Raw genomic sequence first — 26,298 nt, forward strand, 5'->3', positions numbered from 1 at the left:
GCAAGGACAGAGGGATCAAGGTTTGTTTTTTTGAGGAGAGGGGTGATGACGGCAGATTTGAGGGAGAGGGCGACCATACCTGAGGAGAGAGAACCATTAACAATGTCAGCTAACATGGGAGCCAGAAAAGGAAGTTCGGTGGTCAGCAGTTTGGTGAGAATAGGGTCGAGGGAGCAGGAGGTGGGTTTCATAGACAAGATGAGCGCAGAGAGGTCATGAGGGGAGATAGGAGAGAAACTGGAAAAAGATGTTCAGGGCTAGGGCAGGGGGGAACATTAGAGGAAGTTTGGCCCAATAGACTAGGGGAAGGAAGGGAAGTGGCAGAGGCAGCTGAACGGATGGTCTCAATCTTAGAGACAAAGAAGTCCATGAGCTCCTCACATTTGTTATCGGAGGTGAGGGTGGAGGAGACAGCGGAGAGGGTTTTAAGAAGATGGTTAGCAGTAGAGAATAGTAGCCAGGGTTTATCTTTGCATTCCAGAATGATTCTGGAATTATGAACAATTTTGGCAGACAGGAGCAGGGCCCGATAGTGCTTTATGTGGTCCAGCCAGATCTGGCGGTGAATGGCTATCTCAGTTGTCCGCCATATCCGTTTGAGTCTGCGTCCCTTGGACTTAAGGGAGTGAAGATGAGAGCCATACCAGAGGGAGCGGCCAGGGTGAGAGAGAGTAATTGTTTTAATAGGGCATCAAAGGTGGTGATGAGGGTATGGTTGAGCAGATTGGTAGCTGCAGAAATGTCGTGGTGAATGGAGGGCCAGAGGCTGGACAGTTGGGATTTCATAAGTGCAGTTGTAAGAGAGTTGGGGGAGAGTTTTTCCAGGGGCGGACACAGAAGGAAGTAGGGTTGCGGGGGTGTGGGGGGGCGAGGGTGGTTGGAAGGGGGATGTGGGTGGAGAGCGATATGAGGAAATGGTCAGAGATGTCCTTATTTACAATTGACACAAGAGATGGCAAGGTCGATGGGTGGCCGTGAATATGGGTTGGGGAGTTTACATGGAGGGAGAGATTAAGGGAGGATAGGAGGCTAGTGAACTCAGAGGAGAGTGAGAGCATGATGAATTGAGATGGAGGTTGAAATCACCAAGGATGAGAAGTCGTTCAGGGCAGAGGCTGAGACAGGAGAACAGTGAAGATACCTCAGTAATAACATTTATATGGTACTTGGGTGGGCAGTAGAGATCTAGGGGGAAAAATTGGGTGAGTAGCGCCACCTGTTAGCGCCTAAAGAGGCAGTCAGTGGCTGTAGCGCCACTGGCTGCGCCTCCCGCAATATTCAGCAGGGGCGCTAATGGTGGTGTTAGCCATTTGCGCTGCGCCGCCACCGATGACGTCATTGGTGTGCGCAGCGCCTCATTTGCGCCCCGAACGTGATATTTGGTAGCGAACACCGCTGTAGCGCCGTTCGCTACCCGCGCCCGGTTCATGGGGCCTTGCTGCGCCGGCAGAGGCGCAAGTTAAGGTGGAGGTGTGGGGCGGCCGCTGTTTCGGTGGCCGCCTGCCAGCACCTCCATCCCCGGCCTCCTGGTCCCCCCTGCCGCGGCATTGCCGGCTGTTTCCCGAGAGCCCGGCACTTCTCCTTGGTGCCGGGCTCTTTTGCTGGCACTCGCGATCGGGGTTCACGCTGTTGCAGGCCCCACCCCCTTAACAGTGGGAGGAAGGCCTGCAGTAGCGCAGCGTGCCGTGCCACAGTGTGTGGCGCTGCGGCACGTAGCGCTGCGATATTCAGTTTCAGCGCCCTAAGAGGGACGCGGAGCACCTCGAGCCTCCCCCCATCTCCCTCTAGGGGCACTTCAACTGAATTTCTGACGATCGCTATAGCTTCGAACGCTGCGCAAAAACCAGCGCCCAGACGAATTTGGCGCCAGTTTGGCACCTCAACCCAATTTCCAGGCCCTAGAATTTTAAATGAGAGGTAAGAGGGGTTGAATAAGGCGAGATGCTCAAAGGAGGAGAAAGTGCCGGAGGAGTAGAGGGACAGACCAAGGTGTGATTTGGTGATTAGTAACAAATTAGTAACAATACTGTGGAGGAGGAATTCCTGGAGTGTTTACGGGATGGTTTCCTGGACCAATATGTCGAGGAACCAACCAGGGATCAGGCCATCTTAGACTGGGTATTATGCACAGAGAAAGGATTAATTAGCAATCTTGTTGTACGAGGCCCCTTGGGTCGGAGCGATCATAATATGATCGAATTCTTCATTAAGATGGAGAATGAAGTAGTTGACTCAAAGACAAGGGTCCTCAATTTAAATAAAGGAAACTACGATGGTCTGAGGAGCGAGTTGGGTAGGATTGATTGGGGAATGGCACTCAAAGGGTTGACAGTGGATAGGCAATGGCAAACATTCAAAGGCCAAATGGATGAGCTACAGAATTTGTTCATCCCAGTTTGGCATAAAAATAAAACAAAAAAGGTGACTCAACCATGGCTAACAAGGAAAATTAGGGATAGCATAAGATCCAAGGAGAGGACATATAAATTGGCTAGAAAAAGCAATAATCCTGAGGATTGGGAGCAGTTTAGGAGTCAACAAAGGAGGACAAAGGGATTAATTAAGAAAGGGAAAATAGAATATGAGAGTAAGCTATCAGGGAACATAAAAACTGACTGTAAAAGCTTTTATAGATATGTGAAGAGAAAAAGATTGGTGAAGTCAAGCGTAGGTCCCTTACAGTCAGAATCAGGGGAATTTATAATGGGAAACAAGGAAATGGCAGACCAACTAAATACATACTTTGGTTCTGTCTTCACAAAGGAGGACACAAATAACCTCCCAGAGATGTCGGGGAACATAGGGTCTGCTGAAAGGGAGGAACTGAATGAAATCAGTATTTGTAGGGAAATGGTGTTGGGAAAATTGATGGGACTGAAGGCCGATAAATCCCCAGGGCCTGATGGTCTACATCCCAGGGTACTTAAGGAAGTGGCCCTAGAGATAATAGATGCATTGCTGGTCATCTTCCAGAACTCGATAGACTCTGGAACGGTACCCATGGATTGGAGGGTAGCTAATGTTACCCCACTATTCAAAAAAGGTGGTAGAGAAAAAGGGGGGAATTATAGACCGGTAAGCCTGACATCGGTAGTGGGGAAAATGCTGGAGCCTATTATAAAAGATGTAATAGCAGAGCACTTGGAAAGCAGTGACAGGATCGGACAAAGTCAACATGGATTTACAAAAGGTAAATCATGCTTGACTAATCTACTGGAATTTTTTGAGGATGTAACTGGTAAAATAGATAAGGGAGAACCAGTGGATGTGGTGTATTTGGACTTTCAGAAGGCTTTCGATAAGGTCCCGCATAAGAGATTAGCGTGCAAAATTAAGGCACATGGGATTGGGGGCAAGGTATTGACTTGGATAGAGAACTGGTTGGCGGACAAAAAGCAAAGAGTTGGAATAAATGGGTCGTTTTCCGAGTGGCAGGCAGTGACTAGTGGGGTACCGCAAGGATCGGTCCTAGGACCCCAGCTGTTCACAATATATATTAATGATCTGGACGAGGGAATTGGATGTAATATCTCCAAATTTGCAGACGACACAAAGCTGGGTGGGAGGGTAAGCTGTGAGGAGGTTGTCGTGAAACTCCAGTACAATTTGGACAGGTTGGGTGATTGGGCAGAAAGATGGCAAATGCAATATAATGTGGATAAATGTGAGGTTATCCACTTTGGTGGCAAAAACAGGAAGGCAGATTATTATTTGAATGGCAATAGATTGGGAGAAGGGGAAGTGCAAAGAGACCTGGGTGTTATTGTGCACCAGTCGCTGAAGGTAAGCATGCAGGTGCAGCAGGTGGTTAAGAAGGCAAATGGTATGTTGGCCTTCGTAGCAAGAGGGTTCAAGTACAGGAACAAGGATGTCTTGCTACAGTTGTACAGGGCCTTGGTGAGACCGCACCTTGAGTATTGTGTGTAGTTTTGGTCACCTTACCTGAGGAAGGACGTTCTTGCCATGGAAGGAGTGCAGTGAAGATTCACCAGGCTGATACCTGGGATGGCAGGAATGACGTATGAGGAGAGATTGTGCCGATTGGGCTTATACTCACTGGAGTTTAGAAGATTGAGAGGGGATCTCTTCGAAACCTATAAAATTCTGTCAGGTCTGGACAGACTAGATGCAGGAAGGATGTTTCGGATGGCCGGGGAGTCCAGAACCAGCGGTCATAGTCTAAGGATAAGGGATAAGCCATTTAAGACTGAAATGAGGAGGAACTTCTTCACCCAGAGAGTGGTGAACCTGTGGAATTCTCTGCCACAGAGGGCGGTGGATGCCAGTTCATTAAATATATTCAAGAAAGAGTTGGATATATTTCTTGAGGCTAAAGGGTTCAAGGGATATGGGGAGAAGGCAGGGACAGGGTACTGAATTTGGATGATCAGCCATGATCTCATTGAATGGCGGAGCAAGCTCGAAGGGCCGAATGGCCTACTCCTGCTCCTATCTTCTATGTTTCTATGTTTCTATGAGAGCCACACCGTCACCACGGCGGTCTTGGCAGGCCAAGTGGTGGAAGGTATAGCCAGGCGGGGAGACTTCATTTAAGGGTAAGGTGTCATCACCCCTTGTTATGTATTATGTGTTCTCCTCCCACCTGCGGTGGTGCTGTCACAGCAGATAAATGGTTGGGTTTGTTCTCTTGGTTGGGTTTTGCTCTCTTTATTCTGTATACTCCCTGGAACTTTCCTTTTGAATAAAGAATCAACATGTTTGCAATCTCGGGCTTCTGAGCACTAATTGGGGGAGAAATTCGGTGGAGCCGCAAACGGGGCGCCCAGCTCGCCTGGGCGCCGGAATTACCGCTGCGATTGGAGCAGTTGCGCCCACCGGAAATTCATCTTGAACGCCCCAAGAGGGACTCGGGGCGCTGCTTGAGGCACCCCGCGTCCCTCTTAGGGCGCTGAAACGGAATATCGCAGCGCAAAGTGCCGCAGCACCACACGCTGTGGCATGGCGCGCTGCGGTGCTGCAGGCCTTCTTGCCCTTCTTAAGGGGGAGGGGCCTGAACCAGCGCGATGAGTGATCGCGAGTGCCGGCAAAACAGCCTGGCACCGAGGAGAAGTGCCGGGCTCTCGGGACACAGCCGGCACTGTCCGGGGGGGGAATCAGGAGGCCGGGGACAGAGGTGCTGGCAGGCGGCCACCGAAAAAATGGCCACCCCGCACCTCCACCTTAATTTGCGCCACTGCTGGCACAGGTAGGCCCTGTGAACCGGGCGCGATTTGCGACCGGCGTTACAGAGGCGGGCGCTAACAAATATCGTGATCGGGGCGGTAGCGGGGCGCTGCGCACACCGATGACGTCATCGGTGGCGGCGCAGTGCAACAGGCTAACGCTGCCATTAGCGCCCCGTAAATATCGCGGGAGATGTGGCCAGTGGCGCTAAAGCCACTGAGTGCCCTCTTTAGGCGCTAACTGGTGGCGCAGCCCACCGAATTTCTAGGCCATTGTGTTTAAGTATAATGGCACAGGTACAGACACAACAAAGTGGCGACAAGGATCGGATGAATCTGTGTTGTGGGAACTTTCTTGTTTTCGACTACAAAACACTCGTAACAGAGATTGCAGCATTACATTAACGTTACGGGTGCAGTGAGTAAACAGAAATTAAAATTTGAAACGTGAGATGGCTACAATATTCAGAAACATCGGTGATTTTGATGAAAATGTTGAGCAATGGAGCGCTTATACGGAACGTTTTGACTATTTTGTTTTGGCGAATGCGGTGGCAAATGATAAGGTCATGCCTACCTTTTTGAGTATAATGGGAGCAAATACATTCAATTTACTGCGCAGCCTTGTACAGCCAGTTAAGCCAGGAACTAAAACATATAAGCAACTAGTGGAAATTCTTGGAGCACATTTTTCACTGAAACCTCTGGTTATTGCTGAGAGATTTAGAATTCATAAACGGAATCAAGAGGAGGGGGAAACAGTGACATGTTTATTGCTGCTTTGAAAAGGTTGTCAGAACACTTCGAGTTCAAGGAAGTGCTGAATGACACCATTAGAGACAGAGTTTTGTGTGGTCTGCAAAGTGCAGCCACACAGAAGTGCCTTCTTACTGAGGACAACCTTACTCTTGAAAAGGCCATTGAAGTTAGTGTCTCCATGGAGATGGCGGAAAAGGAGGCTCACCAGTTTAGTTCAACAGGGAGAGTTCACAAGGTGTCGTCTGAGCCTAAAGGTGCACGGAACGGCACATGTTACCGTTGTGGAAAAACAGGCAATCACGCTAATGATTGCTGGTGTACGGAGCTGGAATGCCGAAACTGTGGCAAAAAGGGTCACATTGAACGTGCCTGTAGAGGTAAAAAAAGAACAGACAGAGCTGGGAAGCATGAAAACAAAATGTCTGTATTTGAACAAGAGAAGAAAAAGAGTGTTCATTCAGCGCAGCATGATGGAACAAGCAAAACAGAGGGGAGCGACACCTCTGAGGAGGAAGAGGTGCACATACTGATGGTTGCAGGTGGTCCAAATGGCTACTGGGCATCACCACTGGTGGAGGGACAATCAGTGTGGATGGAGGTGGACACAGGCGCTGCTGTGTCCCTTGTTTCAGACACTGTCTACAAAAAAATGCTAAAGCACCTTACCCTTCAGCCAACAAACATTGTGCTAAAGACGTATACCGGCGAACCTGTGGCCATTAGAGGCGCCATTGAGGTGACAGTTAAATTGAACGGACAGACTGCAAAACTGCCACTATATGTGGTAAAGGGAAATTACCCATCTCTACTGGGATATGCGTGGCTAGAGAAAATCACGCTGGACTGGCCTGCAGTCCGCATGATGTCAAAAGGGGAGTCAGGTCTGACTGCAGTTTTAAACAAACATGCAGAACTCTTCAATGGGGAACTTGGGAGCATGAAAAAGATCAGCGTGAGACTGGACATTAAACCTGACAGCAAGCCGAAGTTTCACAAAGCCCGACCTGTACCCTACGCAATTAGGCCAAAAGTTGAGGCTAACTTGGAGGCCTTAGTCGAGAATGGAGTCCTGGAGCCTATGAGTGTGAGCAAATGGGCCACACCCATTGTTCCTGTCCTGAAAAAGGGTGGATCTATTCGAATCTGTGGGGATTTTAAAGTGACTATTAACCCGGTGCTGTCTGCGGAACAGTACCCTCTTCCCCTCATTGGTGATCTCTTTACCGGCCTGGCCAGAGGGCAAAAGTTCAGCAAAATCGACTTATGCCAGGCTTATCTACAAATGCATGTTGATGACAAATCAAAGGAGCTGCTGACAATTGTGACACACAAGGGGCTATACAGGTACTGCCACCTTCCGTTTGGAATTACGTCAGCCCCTGCTCTATTCCAAAGGGCAATGGATCAGATTTTGAGTGGACTGCCAGGAGTCCAGTGCTACCTGGACGACATCCTTGTCACTGGGACAAATGAGGAGGATCATCTTCTGAACTTGGATGCGACATTACAGCGACTGAAAAAGTACGGACTCAGAGTTCGTAAGGACAAATGTGAATTCTTTCAGTCTTCAGTTGAGTACCTGGGGCATGTGATTGATGCTACCGGCCTGCACAAGGCGCCGTCAAAGGTCAAGGCGATCGTGGAGGCCCCAGCACCCCAGAATGTGAGCCAGTTACGTTCATTCCTGGGGCTACTTAACTACTATGGAAAGTTTATTCCAGATTTAGCAACATTGCTGAAGCTGCTACATCAGTTGCTATGTCAAGGCAAAACATGGAAATGGACTGAACTGTGCAACGAAGCTTTCGCCCAAGCAAAGAAAGCATTGCTGAAGTCGGAGATCCTGACACACTTCGACACAAAGCTACCCATGCAGCTAGCATGTGATGCATCACCATATGGTGTTGGAGCAGTCATATCCCACATCATGCCTTCTGGTGAAGAGAAACCTATCGCCTTCGCATCACGCACCTTGAACAAGGCCGAGAGTAACTATGTACAGATTGAGCGCGAGGCCTTGGGAATCGTTTTTGGAATTCGAAAATTTCATCAGTGCCTGTTTGGGAGAAGGTTCACACTCCTGACGGACCACCGTCCATTGACTTCAATCTTCGGGCCCCACACCAGAATTCCATCTCTTGCTGCAAGTAGGATGCAAAGATGGGCCTTATTGTTGTCGGGACACACATACGACATCAAATATCACAAATCAGACTTGCACGGCAACGCAGACGGTCTCTCGAGGCTGCCCTTGCCTGTTACTCCCCCAGAGCCTCATCAGATAGACATCTTCTACTTCAGACAAGTGGAGGGAGCACCTGTCACGGCAGTTCAGGTTCGAAGGTACACCCGCAACGATCCAGTCCTGTCTGAGGTGATGGACGATGTCATTCGAGGGAGAGCTGTAGGAGATTCTCCTAGTTTGAAACCTTACATTTCAAAAAGAAATGAGCTCTCCGTCCAGGCAGGTTGTCTTCTTTGGGGACGCCGTGTCATCATTCCGCCACCTCTGAGGGAACCTGTACTGCAACAACTTCATACAGGCCACAGTGGGATGGTTCGGATGAAGGAAATGGCAAGAAGCTACTTCTGGTGGCCAGGTCTCGATGGAAATATTGAGGAGAAAGCCAAAACATGTTCCCCGTGTCAAAGGGTTCGGAATGTTCCACAGCTGGTGTTAAGTCCGTGAATGATTGAGACACGGACTAGCAGGAGAGAAACAAAGAGATCTTTACTGGTGAAAGGCATAAACGAATCTAAACAACAGAGGCTCTCTAGCGCCTTTTATACAGGGGTGGTCACTGCCGGTACGGCAGTCTGAGACCAGTTATTCTCTTAAAGGTACATACACAACAATTCCTCCCCTTTTAGATAAACAGTACATAACATTCATTTAACAACTAATGATAACGAATTACAATCATAATTACTGTTGCTAGATACATTGGTTAAGTTTAAGCAATTATAAGTTCAGTCTTTGAGGAGGCTTCCTGATTCTGTCTGGATAATGCCTCTTTGGAGTATCAGGTTCTTCTGGCAATGTTGAGTCGGAATCAATGTCGTTGTTTGGTTCATCTGCTTCCAATATTACCGGTTCTGCGGTAGCTGCAATTGGAACGTCGATTTCATTACCAGGTGTATCAGATCGTGGTGTGGAGTTGACGTTTTCCAGTGACTCTAGAATCTGGTCAGAATGGCGTCTTACAATGCTCTCCCCAACATCCATGGTATACATGAGAGGTCCTTGTCGTGTACAAATCGTTCCTGGCTGCCATTTCTCAGTGCGGTAGTCCCGGGCCGAAACTGGTTGACCTATCTTAAAACTCCTGGTCGGCCTTTCATTCATATTCTGAAACTGCCTGTTCTCCACATCTCTTCGGACGTTTGGCTTAACCAAATCCAAGCGGCATCGTAGTCTTCGATTGAAGAACATCATGGCTGGAGTTTGGTTGGTAACCGCATGTGTCGCATTCCGGTAGGCAAACAAGAAGTTGTCCACCTTGTGTTGTAGGGGTATATCTTCATTACACATTGCCTTGATAGCCTTCTTGAATGTTTGGACAAACCTCTCGGCCAATCCATTAGTGGCTGGATGATATGGGGCAGATGTGTAATGCTTAACACCATTGTTCTTTAAGAACCTCCGGAACTCTTCAGACACAAACTGTGGTCCATTGTCAGAGCAAATCTGTTCAGGCAGCCCATTCCTGGCGAATATGGTTCGTAAAACTGCGATAGTTTTTTCCGTGGTGGTTGAGGACATTTTTATTACCTCTGGCCACTTTGAATGTGCATCCACCGCAATTAAAAACATCGAGTCCATGAAGGGACCAGCAAAATCAATGTGCACCCTTTGCCATGGAGATGAGGGCCACTCCCATGGATGCAGAGGAGCTTGTGGTGGGGTGTTTTGGACCTTCTGGCATCCTGCACAGCTCTTGGTCATCTCTTTGATTTCTCTATCGATTCCCGGCCACCACACAAACGCTCTGGCTAAGCTCTTCATTTTTACCCCACCCAGATGACCCTCATGAAGCTCATTGAGCACTCTATCCATCAACTTTGGTGGAATTACTACTCTGGATCCACACATCAAGGTTCCTCTGCACACTGACAGCTGTTCTCTTCTTGGCGAGAATGCTGGCAGCAGTGGTTTGCCATGTGCTGGCCATCCCTTCACCGTTAAATCATAGACCCGTGATAGTGTCGGGTCATTCCGTGTTTCCTTTTCTATGTTTGCATTCGTCACAGGGAGACATTCGACTATGGTCGAGTGGAATAACTCCATTGGATCCACTGCAAGGTCTTCTTCTTCCACCGTCGGCAACGGTAGACGTGACAATCCATCAGCATTTCCATGCTGTTTAGTTCCCCTGTACTCGATGTCATATTGGTGTGCCCCTAGGAAAAGGGACCATCTCTGCAGCCGTTGTGCCGTCATTATCGGTACGCCCTTCTGAGGGTTGAAAATGGAGACAAGAGGTTGATGATCGGTTAGTAGAGTAAATTTTTGACCGTGCAGATAGTGATTGAACTTCTTCACCCCCCACACTAGGCTGAGGGCCTCTCTGTCAATCTGGGCGTAGTTACGCTCGGCAGAAGTTAACGAGCGTGACGCAAAAGCTATCGGCCTCTCCAAACCATCAAGGAATTTATGTGACAGTACCGCCCCAATGCCGTAGGGAGACGCATCACACGCCAGCCTGATTGGCAGTGCTGGGTTGTAGTGAGCCAATACTTCCTTCGAAGTGATTAAGTCCTTACTCTTCTGAAAAGCACGTTTACAATCATCGCTCCATTTCCATGCTACCCCCGTTCGTAGCAGGGCGTTCAGTGGATGCAGAATTGTTGACAAATTCGGCAAAAACTTATGATAGTAATTCACCAACCCGAGGAATGACCTCAGTTGCGACACATTTTCAGGCGCTGGGGCCTTAACAACCGCTTCAATTTTGTCAGGGGACTTATGTAACCCCTCTTCATCAATCACGTGGCCACAATACGATATCTGTTTCTTAAAAAATTCGCCCATGTTCCCGTAGTCTAGTGAGCACCTGTTCTAGGTTGTTAAGGTGTTCACTGTCATCTTCACCTGTTACAAGGATGTCGTCCAAGTAACACTGAGTCCCCGGAATCCCTTGCAGGACTTGTTCCATCGCTCTTTGCCATATCGCCGGAGCCGATGCTACTCCGAATACCAATCGATGATACTGGTAAAGACCTTTGTGAGTGTTTATCGTGAGATACTTCCTAGAGGACTCTTCAACCTCCATCTGCAAATATGCTTGTGCTAGGTCAATTTTTGTAAAACGCTTCCCTCCAGACAGTGAGGCGAAGATGTCTTCTATCCTTGGAAGAGGATATTGTACCGTGTGAAGGACTGGGTTCACCGTCACCTTGAAATCCCCACAGATGCGAATCTTCCTTGGCTCTCCGGACTTATTGCTTAACGTTTTCTTCATGACAGGAACGATGGGTGTCGCCCACTCGCTCCAGTCGACCTTAGACAACACACCCGCCTTCTCCAGATTCTCCAGCTCTGCCTCGACGGCTGGACGAATTGCATATGGTACCGGTCTCGCTTTGAAAAACTTGGGAACTGCATTCTCTTCTATTTTTAACGAGGCGGTTACGCCTTTAAGCATGCCCAGTTCTTGTTGAAATACCTCTTTGGCGTTAGCTAAGATTGTTGACAATCGTCCAGGAGTGACGTCTTCATCTTTTTTACCGTCCACCATCATTGCATGAATGGAATGCCAATCTAAGTTTATCTTCCTGATCCATTCCCGTCCCAATAACGGTGGTCCACCATTTGGCAGTATGTAGAGGTACAATTTCCATATTTTCTTGCCATTGCATTCGACAGGCACCCTTATTTTTCCTCTGGGGTATACTTTTTGCCCCGTATACGTCGTCAAGACGATGGATGTCTCTCTCAAGGGTATGTGTGAAAATAGCCGCTCATAGTCTCGTCGATTCATGCCGGTTAGCGCTGATCCTGTATCCAATTCCATTTTAACTTGGGACCCTGCTATCGTGAGGGTGACCCAAATGGTTCGGTGATCCTCTTTTGCGATTACATTGTGAAGTTTGAGACAGCTTAATCTCCTGTTCTCGGATTCACTATCGCTCATCTGGTCTTCGGAACTACTGTCCGTCATCTTTTGTACTTTCTTGTACGGTTCCTTAGTAGCCTTTTTGTTGTCGCTGGTCTTCTTCCCAGACCTACAAACTCATGCAATGTGTCCAATCTTCCCGCATTGTCTGCATATTTTGTCTTTGGACCAGCAGTCCTTCTGGTCATGGTTAGTTCTGCCGCAGCGATAACATTTTGCAAATCCCCGTGTCATTTCGTGGGTGCCGTATTCCTGTGGTTTTTGTTGAATTTCTGCAGCTCCCCTGGCTGCTGCTTCATACGATACTGCCACGCTGAAAGCCTTATCTAGCGTCAGCTCTTTTTCTGCGAGTAACTTCTTCTGTGTTCCTTCACTCAGGAGTCCACAGACAAATTTGTCCCGTAGGGTATCTGCCAGTCCTGCTCCGAACTGGCAGTGCTTTGATAGCTTGCGTAGTTCCGTAAGATACTCAGCATTGCTCTCATCTTTGTGCTGAGTTCTCCTGTGGAATTTAAATCTTTCTGCTATCAACAGCGGTGCAGGGTTTAAGTGCTCCTGTAGAACAGCAACAATTTCGTTAAAACTCTTCGCCTTCGGTTTGGCTGGAGTAATCAGATCCCGCAATAGGCCGTACGTTCTAGCGCCCATTACGTTTAGCAATATTGATGCCTTTTTCCCCTCCGCTATTTCATTTGCCTCGAAATATACCTCGACTCTTTCCACATACGTGGTCCAGTCCTCTAATGTATTATCAAAAGCAGTGATACAGCCAGTCTTCGGCATCTTGCAAACCTAAAATGGCGCCTCCCGCGCTTTTCCTTCTTCCCCGCTGTTGTTAGCGCTGCTTTCCACGGTTTCCTGCGCATTAAATATTAATTCGTTTTCTTTTATTATCTTCCCGTCGTGGAGCGGACCCTCTGGGACACTTCCCTCCCTCTTCTGAGGTCCGAACGCTGCCCAGCTTCGAAACACCGGCCGCGCCCTGTATGCTCCACCCTCTCTCTCTCTCTCCTTGCTTCCCGACTCGCTGCCCGGCCCCGTTGCAGCCCAGGAAGGATCAGAGCACTACCTGCCACCAGCCCGATTAGCTGGGAAACCACGGACCGAGGAACCCAGCCTGGCTCTGGACAGTCTCTCCTGCAAGTTTTGAAATCGATGATTGATGGTCGACGCCCGTTTCTCAAGTTTCAATGGCCTATTTTTTTTTTCTTCTTTCTTCTGGCTCCGACCTTCAACACGTCGTCGGAGCTGCTGCTGAGTTGCAGGTAAGTTCGTTTCTAACTCGTCGCCAGTGTTAAGTCCGTGAATGATTGAGACACGGACTAGCAGGAGAGAAACAAAGAGATCTTTACTGGTGAAAGGCATAAACGAATCTAACCAACAGAGGCTCTCTAGCGCCTTTTATACAGGGGTGGTCACTGCCGGTACTGCAGTCTGAGACCAGTTATTCTCTTAAAGGTACATACACAACAGCTGGCAACCCTACACCCCTGGGATTGGCCTGAAGAAGTGTGGCAGCGCGTACATGTGGACTTCGCCGGTCCTTTCGAAGAGAAGATGTTTATGGTGGTTGTGGACGCTCGTAGCAAGTGGCCGGAGGTCGCTGTGATGAGGCCTACCACGGCAGAGAAAACAATTGAGAAACTTGGTGAGATGTTCAGCCGTTATGGCTCACTGGAACAACTCGTAAGTGACAACAGTCCACAATTTGTATCACAGGAGTTTGCAACCTTCCTGCAAGTGAATGGTGTCCAACACATCAGGTCTGCGCCCTATCATCCCTCTACTAACGGCCAGGCAGAAAGGTTCGTGCAAACCTTGAAGCACGCCTTGAAGGCATCGCAAGGTCAGGGCTCAATCCACCAACGTCTGAACAGCTTCCTGTTGTCCGACAGGAACGAGCAGCATGCCACAACCAAATCTTCTCCCGCTTCGCTCATGATGAAGAGGCAGTTGCGGACAAGTTTTGACTTACTCAAACCTCCAAGGGCAGAGCAGGTTGTCCAACGTCAACAACAAGCTCAAATTGAAAGAAGAGAGAAAAGAGCCAAGGAGAAATGGTTTCAACCTGGAGAGCACGTCCTAGCTCGAAACTATAACACTGTACCGAAATGGGTTCCTGCTACGGTGATCGCGCAGATGGGCCCTGTGTCTTACACGGTTGAGACTGCTGAGGACATTGTCTGGAGAAGACACACTGATCAACTGTTGCTGGGAGCAGAGACAGCCACAGAGGCTCCAACAGCTGGTTGGCCTGAACTGTTTCCGGATGATACCGCAAACCAGCATCCTTTGCCACAGTGCTCTTCTCCAGCACAGGAAGTCAAAGAGACTGTTCCACCTGTGCAAACTCCTGACTTTCGACTGACACAGGCACCTTCTCCATCTAGGCCTGTGTCAATGCTTACTGCAGTGGAAGCCAGTGATGACTGCCGGTATCCTGTCAGAGAGCGGCGGCCTCCAAGACGCTTGGACCTGTAGGCTTAGCGACTTACCCACAAGACTGGGGCAGAATAAACCCCAGGGTAAAGTCAAGGTTTGAGGCAGTCTACCTCTACCCTTGGGTAGTTGAGTGCATTGAAAGTAACTTACCTGTTGAGGAATAATGTGGACATTTCATTTAAGAGGGGAGGAATATGTTATGTATTATGTGTTCTCCTCCCACCTGCGGTGGCGCTGTCACAGCAGATAAATGGTTGGGTTTGTTCTCTTGGTTGGGTTTTGTTCTCTCTGTTCTGTATACTCCCTGGAACTTTCCTTTTGAATAAAGAATCAACATGTTTGCAATCTTGGGCTTCTGAGCACTAATTGTGTTTAAGTATAACGGCACAGGTACAGACACAACACCCCTCAATCAAGTTTCCGTCAGGGCCATGATATCGATGCAGTCATCCATGATAAGTTCATGGATGGAAAGGGCCTTATTTGCAAGTGAACAGACACTCTGGAGGGAGATGCAGAAAGGGTCGGTGATGACTGACCCACTGCCAGCGTCCATCAGGGTCAGTGCTGGGGGGGGATGAGTTGGATGGGGAGGAGATTGACAAGATTTGCCCCCAGTGGGTGCGCTGGGTGGGAAGGTTGGCGAGAGAGTAGGATGGGACAGTTGGGGGTGCTGCTTGTAAGGCGGCAGTGACGAGTGCCTCGATGGGCCCTTCGTAGGATGCCAAGAGAGGCACCGAGGGAAGCTGTAGGCTTATCTAAGAGGGAGTCAAGCCTGGGATGGCAGCAGGAGAGTAGGAAGTGACGTAAGAAAACTACTAGGCACTTGGTCTAAGTATTAAACAAGGCTTTAATCAAGTGTTTTTCAACATGGCGATCTAGTTGTGTCCTTCACTAGTTCCTGTTAAAGAATGTCTTGAGCAAGCTGGATCCATGCCCGAGTATTTATACTTTCCCTGGACAGCGCCACCAGCAGGCCGCCCAGTATCATTTCATAAATCATTTCCACATGAATGACAAGATTCATGTCAGGAAGGTCGAAGAGTAATGAAGGATTGGGGTAGGGATTTGGGAGGGCAGTGTATCCGAGAGAGGAGAGATGAAAGGAGGCATGATGACAGGAGAGTGCGGTCAGGGAGCGATAGAGAGAAAAAGAAAATAGTGGGAAAAAGTGGAATGTCTCGGGTCCGGAGCGGCAGCCAAAGTGCACATGCGAATGGACACGGGAAAAGCTCAGGTTACATAGGCCTGGTTAAATGTAATAATTAATGGAATACATCTTTCCTGGTAGCAGGGAATAGGTTGGAGACAATAGTAGGGAGACCAGGGTCACAGTCAGAGGTCCCACGGAAGGACAAGCCGACGTAAGCAGGATGGGGCCGGTACGGAGCATCGACAAACCACTGTCCAAGGCAGGTGAGTGTAGTCCAGAAGCTATTTGAAGGGTAGGGAGTTCGAGGATGGCGATTGTTGCTGTAGGAATGAGAGTCGGTAGCGATGCAGAAAAATGATAGCTAAATTGACGCAAGTTGGAGGTCACCATAGATCAAAGCAGCAGAGAAAAAGTAAAACCACAAACCAGTGACCAGCAAAGCTGTAAACTGGTAGAATGAGTCACCGGACAGCAAGTGGAGCAGCTACCTACAAGCCAGCAGAGCTGAAAAAACAGTAGAACCAGTTCAGCAGAGACACAGCCCAAAGTTTAAAAGTAAAAATCTTTTTGCAGCAGAGATAGAGGGGACGATTTTGCCAATGGGGGCACATTGGAGGCGGGACTGCTGTTTGTTAGGTCGTTGTCCCGCCTCCATCGACTTGTGGCCAACCCACGCTATTTTCCTTTGATTACCTTGTTAAGCCCGCCCAGCAGGCTTAGCAGGCCAATTAAGGGGAAGCCGGTTACAGAGAACTTTTGACAGATGAATTGTCATCGTTTGACAGCTCTATGAAACTGTCAAACACTGACATTCTCTGTTGTTTGATGAGTCCTTGTAATCAAGACTCATCAAAACTCTTTCTTTAGCAGAAATTAGATGGTTGTTACATTGGAGAGTGTAGCAGCCATTCTGTCATCTCTGCCGGTGAGATGCGAGAGTCTCCGCATCCCCAACTGTTGAAACCTGCAGGAAGAAACAAAGGTAAGTAAATATTTTGTATCACTTTTCACTCACCTCACATACTTACCTCTCCACACTTGCACCCATCACTTACCTTCACACCGCACTTTGGCACCCCTCCGACATCTGCAGACCCACTGCTTGCCTCGGTGACTTTGGCGGTGTTTCCGGATGTCGGGAAGCCCGAGCCTCTGTTGGAAAAATGGGGACAATCCTCTTAATTGCCTGTTAACTACCTGTTAACAGGCAGTTAAGTGGCTGTAATCCCCTTCCCGCCTCCAGGAGATGGGATCCTGCGTGGGTCGGTGACCCGCCTCCTGGCAAGATGACACGGAGGCGGGTTGGGGGCGGGATGGGCACCCGCCCCCAGATTCTGCCATTTTCCCGGCAGCCCTGCCTCCATACCCGCCTCCCCAGGGCTGGCAAGATCGCGCCCAGAGATACAGCAGTTAAAACTTACAGTGTAATCCAGTGCAGAAACGTAGTGTAATCCAATTTAGTTCAAAGCAGAAAGGTAGGACTGGATTTTCTCAATGGGGGCGCGTTGGGGGCAAGACTGCTGGTTGTCTGGTTTCAGTCCCGCCCCCAAAGATGTCTGGCCAACCCACGCTATTTTCCCTTGATTGACCGTGTTAAGCCCACTCTGCGGGCTTAGCCGGCCAACTAAGGGAAAGCCGGTAACAGAGGACATCAGCGTATGACGTTTCATCTGTCAAAAACTTTTGACAGATGAATTGTCAGCGTTTGACAGCTTTGAGAAACTGTCAAACGCTGACAATCTCTGTTCTAAGGTGAGCACTTATACTGAAGACTCACCAAAATCTCTCTCCTTAGCAGAAATCAGATGGCTGTTGCATCGGCGAATGCAGCAACCATTCTGTCATCTCTGCCATTGAGATGAGGCACCTCCGGATCCCCAAGGGTTGAAGCCTGCAGGAAGAAGCAAAGCTAAGTAAACTTTTTCTAACACTTTTCACTTGCCTCTCATACTTACCTCTCCACACTTGCACCCATCACTCACCTCCACAGGGGACTTTTCAACCCCTCTCACCCCTGCAGACTCACTGCTCACCTCGCTGACCCTGGCGGGGTTTCCCGACGTCGGGAAGCCCGCACTTGCAGGGGCAAAATGGGGATAAGCCTCTTAAATGCCTGTTAACTACCTGTTAACTACCTGTTAACAGGCAGTTAAGTGGCTGTAATCCCCTTCCTGCCTCGAGGAGACGGGTCCCTGCGCGAGTCGGGGACCCGCCTCCCAGGAAGATGGCAGGGAGGCGGGTTGGGGACGGGTTTGGTACCCGCTCCCAGATTCTGTCATTTTCCTGGCAGTCCCGCCTCCATACCCGTCTCCCCAGGGCTGGCAAAATCCCCCCCCCCCCTCGTAGTCTAGATGTCCGGAGAAATCCAGGAGATCGGAGACCAATTTGGCAAAAGAATTCCGCAGCTTAAGACTTGAAGCGACTGAAAAACAGAGCAGCGCCACAGCAGCTGAGTCAAAGCGTGTAGTCACCGAAGTCCTGTCCGCGAGGAATCCAGTGATAGAGGTCAAGTTTCAGTAGAGTTCCAGCAGTTGAAAGAGCTCAGTGAGTTCAGTGAGTTCCCCTAACTATTGAGTCCTCTATCACTATTGCTTTCCCGATCTTCCTCCTCCTCCCCTCTACAGCTGAGCTACACACGGTGCCGTGGACTTAGCTCTGGCTATACTCCCCAGAGGAACCATCGCCCTCACCAGATAGCACCTTATGAATACTGCTCATTACTCATAATGTTCTTTAATGCTTTTGTTTCTTACTTTGCTGATTTTTGAATCTGTTTTCTAAATATAGTATTTTTTAAATTCTGTAATTATATGTTCCTTTAATAATCTATTATTTATTAAAAATGCTCATGTTGGTGCTCACAATATTCCAATGGTATTGCACCTGTAGGTGGTGCTGTGACATAACATTGCCCCATTGTTTGCTAGAGCGGGGCATCTCGTGGCATGTGCCATTAATTTAACTTTTTCCTGCACCCTTCAGCTCAAACATAATTTGCACTGTAATTTACTGGAAGTGTGAGCTGATAACGGTGCAGCGAGGACAACGGGGACCTTAGTGAATGACGGGACCAACAGTGTATCTCCTTAACCAATGAGATTTAAGGATTGAGAAAGTAGCAGAGGAACAATGGAGAAGGAGGGTAAATTAGAGTTTGTGGATTACAGTCAAATCAGGTACAGAAAGATAAATAAAGAGATGGAAAGAAAGATTGGATTAAGAGATCGAGAAGATAGAGACAGAAAAAACAATTAAATTTTAAAAATCTCTAAGAAGAATTTACTACATGCAGAAATGAGATGCACAGTTTAAGTTGATTGGCATTGCATTAAGAATTATCACATCGTTAAAAGGGTACTTATGGGATGGGAGGCTGGGGGGTGGGGGCAAGGCCTGTGCTTGGACATATATGTGCTGTCCCTATGATTAGATGAATTTTGCCACAGTTCTGTTTATTGGGGTATATCCTAGGGAGTTTGGGTTGCTCTCAGTGTAGAAGATCCACGGAGAGCACTAGGCAGGTGAACAAGCACATGTGAGTAGGCGGTATGGGGATAGGTCACGCTTTCTACCCAAAGGACAACGGGTAATATAATTCTCAAATATACTTTGTAAACTATTGCTTAACTACTGTAATGTATTAATTCTTACTTTTGCCAAATAAAGTCATATAACTATAACCAATATGGTGTCAGCGTGAATAACTGAACAGACAGTCCAAAGGGACGAAAAATTGGTGACCTCGGCAGGATGTTGATAAATAGTTATTGGCATGTTTGATGCAATTAAGATTCTAAGACTAACGATCACCTAGTTGGTTAAGGAAGGGAACCTTCAGGGCGTATAGGACACTGTGACCTACCAGTAGCACTTGTGATGCTTCATTAACAATGTCAAACTCAACCAATATTGAGAAAGCCTGAGATAAGAATTTTGAGAAGTTACATTTGATAGAATTAGTGTTGTTCTTTGACCAGTCCAGAAGGGAACTTGTGTCAAAAGGCTACAGAATTTGTGTGAAGTGTGTGTGATGTGTGGAAGTCTCCTGACCTATGAATGTTTAACGCCATTGAACAAAATCACCAAACAGAATCTTCCCCCCACCCCCATAGATGCAGCCTGACCTGCTGAGTATTTCCAACGTTTTCTATTTATATTTCAGGTTTCCAGGATCCGCAATATTTTACCTTTGTATTCCTCTGTGGATCCCCAGGACTAATATCCCCTTCTCAAATTAACCCTCAACCCCTCCATTCTTGCAAACTACCACCTCATCTCCAACCTTCCTTTCCTTTCCAAAGTCCTTGAATGTATTGTCACCTAAAAATCTGCGCCCAGCTCTCCTGCAACTTTCTACTTGAATCTCTCCAATCAGGTTTCTGCCACTCTCAGCAGTGAAAATACCCTAACCAGAGAATGAACCATTTTGTATTATCCTTCTTCATTCTTCTTGACCTCATTTCAACCTTTGATACATTCAACCACACCATCCTCCTCTCTTCTGTTATCCAGCTCAGTGGGACTGCCCTTCATTGGTTTCATACTTACCTATCCAATCATAGCCAGAGCATCTGCAGCAATGGCTTCTCTACCGGCCCTGGCACCATTAGCTCTGGAATCCCCAAAGCCTCTTGGTGAAATTATCCGCATAGGGTCAGCTTCCATGTGTACACACATGACATACAGCTCTACCTCTCCACCACCTCTTTCTACCCTTCTATTGCCTCTGTGCTGTTCAGCAACTTGCCTGACATCCAATCTTGGATGAGCCACAATTTCTTCAGCTAAACATTGTTAAGACCAAAGTAATTGTCTTTGGCCCCACCACAAACTCCGTACCCTTGCTACTAACTCCTTCTTACTCTACAACCACTGTCTCAGGGTGAATCAGACTGTTTATAACCTTGGCACCATATCTGACCCTGAACTGAGCTTCCAACTTCAGATGCTCTCTATAACAAAGACCACCTTCTTGGAAAATGTTGTACGATTATGACTAAAATGAGACCTGTGGGTGGACAGAATATTGGAAGCGGATGGCAAGAGACTTGCCAATACAGCAAGTTACCCCTTCTTTTTATTTAGTAGTATAAGTTAGATCGGCGGATCTTAGGGCAGTAGTGATGGAAATTAAGATTGAAGACGCCATTCTGCTTTAAACCCTTCATTTGCATTGGTGCATCTTAGCAACTTATCTTACACCGTCCCTCACTTCGAGCAAAATTTAGGACAGAACCAGGTGTAAAACCAGCATCTCCTCTCACAATCCCGAATTCCAATTCCCTCCCCCCTAGTAGATCGGTTGGGCTTACCCCTTACCAAATTGTCGAAATCTCAGGTATCTGGCTCCAGTTGTTGCATCTTATATACCATCTGGCTATGCATTCTCACTTTAAACACAGTCGGGATTAAAATTAAATGAATAGATAGAAAATAAAAGCCACTCATTTACAGAATAATGGACAGAGCCGTGGAACTCAAACCTCAAAGCACCAGGAAAATTCGCAGAATGCTATTCAATAAAAATGTAATTTGACTTATCCAGTCACTGTAAATCAGTGGCCCTGATGTTATTCCCTACATGGTATAAACATCCCTATTGTTATAAAATAGTAAATAATCTGACTCACTGAGTGCAAAACCACAGGAGGCCTACTAGTTTTTAATTAAAATTATTGGGTGGAAAATCATGAGGAGCATGTCCAAATTCTTTACATGTTCTCCAGGCATGTGAATCTCTGTGGCAGGAATGCTGAAGATGAAAGTTTTCCCCCCAAATACTTTCACTCAGAGGAACATTCATGCTTAAATCAAGGAAATGGACTGATTTGATCTTTTCATCAAAGACAATCTGGTCTTTTATGTAAATGAAATGAGCAGCTGAGACTTTGCTACGTAATAAATCATTCCGATAAAGACTTAAGAATTTAATTTGAAATCTCCATAGATAGAACACATCTTGTGATCTGAATTATTGTTGATGAAATCCTTGTGGTTATCACATGGCTATTCTTCAGCTCAATTGCTGATTTTTAACACAATCATTAGACTGGAAAATGGAGTTGATGCCAAAGGTTGACTTTTGATCTGCACTTAGATTATACAGATGTAAATAAGTTACCATGAACTTTTACTTTCAGTGAAGAAAGTTAATTCTTTATTCACAGTGGCAAGTTAGTTGTAATCACAGTAAATATTTTAGATCTTTTGATCCGAGAAAGTTCGTAACTGGTAGGTTCTCTGAAACAGCTTTTAGAACTAATATTTTAAAGGAGAGGGCATGGATTTCATTATGTGTTGATTTTAGTCAAAGTCAGTAGCAAAACTTTGTCTGACTTAGACTCTTATGGCAATGTAATATCTTTGTGTAGATTTTGGCAGGCATGTAGCTACTGAAAGCTACATGCAATCTCCATGTTAATGTGGTTTGCATTTTATGTCGGAGTGAGTACTAGACAGGAATGGCTGCTATGCGGGGCAAGTAAAAGAAATGAAAGAAAGACTTTCATTGATATAGTGTCTTTTATGACCTCAGAGCATCCCAAAGCACTTTACAGTCAATTAAGTATGTTTGAAGTGTAGCCACTGTTGTAATGTAGGAAACGTGGCAGCCAACTTGCACATAGCAAGCTCCCACAAACAACAATGTGACGATGACCAGAAAATGTTTTTTTCTGTGATGTTGGTTGAGGAATAAATACTGGCCAGGGCAAACTCTCCTGCTCTTCTTCGAAATAGTGCCATGGGATCTTTTGCATCCACCTGAGAGAGCAGATGTGGACTCGGTTTAACGTCTCATCCGAAAGATGACACCTCCGACAGTGCAGCACTCCCTCAGCACTGCACTGGAATGTCAGCCTAGATTTTGTGCTCACGTCTCTGGAGTGGGACTTGAACCCACAACCTTGACTCAGAGGTGAGAGTGCTACCACTGAGCCATGGCTGACACATATAGGGGGTAATTTTCAATTGCAGCCCAACCCATTTGCATTGGATAACAGGGTAGCCAGCAATTGCCTTTTTTTTCAAATTGCCCACTCGTTGGCTACCCGAGGCCCGCCCAATGCAATTTTCAGGCAAGTCTGCAAATGGGTGACCAGCGCTCCTACCCAAAACAGGTGGGAACATACTTGACTAGGTAAATTGGGATTTTACACCAGTTGTAGGACCTGTTTGCAATTTTCAGTGGCAATGAGCAGAGCGTGCGACTCTGCCTATTGCTACTAGGCCTTGAGCGGCCTAACCAGCGGAAGGCCACGTTGAAGATTGCTCGTAAAAAAGCCACTAAAAAAATTCTGCGTGTTTTTGTGTGGCTAGGAGGTGCAATATTTTGACCCTTTGTTAGCTGGTGAGTGGGTGCCTTTGGTGCGCCTCTCGACCTTTACAGTTTTCTTCTGGCTCTGCTTTGCTATGGAGTCACCAGATTTCCTGGCCCCATAGATTGGTGAGTGTCAGCGCTCATTGAGTGCTTGGCAGCTCATCAACCCAATGCAACTGAGGTCTGAACTTGAAAATCGATGTGGGAAAATCGCACCCATTTGTTCTCCAATTAAAATTTTTAAAATAGTAGTCACTACAGGAACAGAAGTCCTTTCTGAAAAATGCCCTTTTTATTTTCACAATGATTTCTATTTATGGTATGATATCCTCTATTTGTCATCAAAAGTTTTGTTTTATCTGTGCTCATAAAAATTGATCAATGTAAGAAAATACTGCCAAATGTGCTTGTAACATTGTCCCACCATGAAAATAGCAAAGAAAGAAATCAGCTGGCATACTCCTTCGAGTGCACTGTGCCACCAGTTAATAGCTGGTACAAAGTAATTACAAATAAAAATAGACAATAATGGAACACAGGCCGCGATTTTGTCAGCGGTGTCGGGATGGGTGTGGGACAGCTGGTTTCTGGCTTCCAGTCCTGCCCCCAGCTGCGTCTGCTCCACAGACATGATTTTGCCTTAATTGACCTTGCCTGCGGGCTTACCGGCCAATTAACAGGAAGCGGGTCTGATGATGTCATTTGATGATGCGTCATCTGCTGGTTTCCTTAAAGGGACCATGCATAATTTTATTTTGACAGTTGATTTTTCAGTGTTTTACAGCATTGAGGTGCTGAAAACACTGACAATCACTGCACAAAGGTGAACTCTTGCACCCAGGCTCTCCAATGACTCCCTCCATATGCTGGAATAGATGGCAGCTGCAGGTGAGATGACAGAAGCGATCTGTCACTGGTGAGAGAGGTTCTCCCAATTAGGTGGCACTGGACATTTGGAAATCGGGGACCTGACACTTGGGAAAGCTGTTTGGAGGTGGGTTGACGGCGTGTTTGGGACCCGCCGTCAATTAATAGCACGTTAGCCTCTGACCTGCTTCTCTGAGTGCTGACAAAATCGCGGCCACATAGTGCAGCAGTCAGCATCTCCTCCCTTAAGACACTCCTTAAAGCCTACCTCTTTGACCAAGGTTAACATTTCAATTATGACCCTTCCTCAGAACCTCATAGTTCTGATGAAGAATTACTCTTGAAACATTAGCCTGTTTTTTATCCCCTTTACAGAGGCTGACTGGCCTACTGTGTATTTCCAGAATTTTGTTTATGTTTCATTTGTTTTGCCCAATATGGTTTGAGTAAAGAAACGGTGACCAATGTGATTGAACATCAGATATTGGCAGGAAACACGCTTTATGTTACTGCAAATAAATTTGTCCCAAGGAGTAGTTACTGAAGCGGAAGTAAAATTAGGACGTTGAGATAGTTTTTATTGTTAACACATAGTAACGCCTTCAACAATTACATCACACTATTGTCAGCTGCATTATATATTACTTCTAAAGATTTAACATTTTCTGCAGTATCCTGAATGTTAAGTTTACCTTATGCAAAGTGCTTAGAAGAATATATTTTAAAAGGAAGTAAATGAAATGTCCCTAAAGAAATAAATGCTGTTAAATTTTTAATTATATATTGGGATTATCAATTTATATGGAACCTGAGTTTGTTTCAGTACAATGAACAATAAGTTGCCGTTGCATAAAATCAACACAGAAAACAATTATAGCAGAATGAAGATTCACTTATATGTGAAAGTTTCATGTTTTAAAACTTCTGGTGGCAGCAGATTATAAAGACGTTTATATGGCAAGCAAATGCTTGCTTATCATTTTTCATTGTATATCAAGAAGCAAATAATGCCCCATTGCTTTGCTTGGGCTCAGGACATGAAAGCTAATCATAAAAATGTCTGCTCCTCAAAGCTGTCCTATTTTGGGCATATGATTAAGAGTTCATTTGGGTAGGACACAGTGAGCAGGCTCAAGTTTATCTGTAGTGATCTGCATATTTTTTTAAATGACACTTATCTATCCTAAATTTGGTCAGATTAGCACTATTAAATTTTACTTTCCTATTTTTTCACCTTTGCAATGCTGCTTGGCTCCGTACCAATTTTACCCCCCATAAATGTACAATGATTTCTTTATAACATTTAGAATGTGCAAATTCTGTCGAATACATTTCGGCCCAGAATTTGCAGTCAGCAGCGAAGCAAAGGTGTTCAGGGCCAGCAGCGAACACCTTTGCTTCGCTGCTGGCCCCGAAGTACACTTTGCACAAGGATCTCGCAATCCCCGTGTCGAGAACTTCAGGTTTTCTGACCTTCAATTCAAACCAATGAAGTACAGTGGGGGATCCCTTGTGCGAACTGCTGTGACATCAACAAGCTGTCCGAGCAGCCAATCACAATGCAGAATTCTCACAGACAGTGAACAAGGAAGTGAGAAAGCTCTTAAAATTCTAACTTTTTTAAAAGTTAGAGAAAGCAAAACAAAGATTGGGGCTCTCACACGAGGAAAAGGCAAACCTGAAATAAAGAAAGACAAACTTCAAAAAAAATGTTTAAATCTTTTTTTGAAATGTCTCTTAAAAATTTTGGCCCAGAAATTCAGGTCGGGGGCTTCCCGCGGGTGCAAGCCCCCGCTCTGCACTTACCTTGCGCACCGGCCATTGAGCTCTGGGCCCCCGTGGAATTCTGATCCGGGGTCTGGTCCAGCTGCCGGCACGCAGTGCTTGCGTATCCCAGGGGCGCAGTTAGTTCGATGCATCCCCTGGGATCACGTGGGCCATGGGGAGCCAATCGGAGCAGGGAATGCTCCATTCATAAGTCTGACAGGAAGTGCTGTCAAGACTTATAAATACTACGGCCCCAAAATAGCACTAAATCTTCAAATAAATTTTAAAAAACATCACATTTTAAAAATAAACTATAAATTACATGAAATAACTATTTTGAACAATAATTTAAATTTTTGAAAAAAATAATTTTATTTTCTAACGGGGCTAAAAATAAACTTACCTTGCTTTAAAGTATTTAAAAATAATAAACCTTTGGAAAAAATGTTTTAATTTTAATTAATTCACCACTTACCTTGTAAAAAGCAGGCCTTACGCCTGCTTTTTACATTTCTAACTTCTGCAGGCTTACCCTCGCGGGAAAACCTGTACAAAAAAAAGAAGTTCGATGCGCATGCGCAGCCCCTCCCACGCACGCGTTCGACCTCTGAACCTCTTCGTTCAGAGGAACGGAAGTGCCGGTTTCCCGCGCATGCGCAGTGCATGCAGGAAACCGGCACTTCCATTGGGCCT

The 26,298-nt window shown here is 46.6% G+C and overlaps 1 protein-coding gene across 1 annotated transcript in view; it reads left to right on the forward strand.

Annotated features, from left to right (window-relative positions):
* Positions 1–21,821: 21,821 nt before the first annotated feature.
* Positions 21,822–26,298, forward strand: part of slc2a9l2 (solute carrier family 2 member 9, like 2) — an 836,356-nt gene continuing 831,879 nt past the window's right edge. The window contains exon 1 of the mRNA XM_085961684.1: positions 21,822–21,884. The gene's annotated coding sequence lies outside the window, so the exon portion shown is untranslated. The remainder of the gene's footprint in view (positions 21,885–26,298) is intronic.

This window comes from Somniosus microcephalus, chromosome 2, assembly GCF_052327205.1.
Source record: "Somniosus microcephalus isolate GS21.2 chromosome 2, FLI_Smic_1.0, whole genome shotgun sequence".
Classification (NCBI taxonomy): domain Eukaryota; kingdom Metazoa; phylum Chordata; class Chondrichthyes; order Squaliformes; family Somniosidae; genus Somniosus; species Somniosus microcephalus.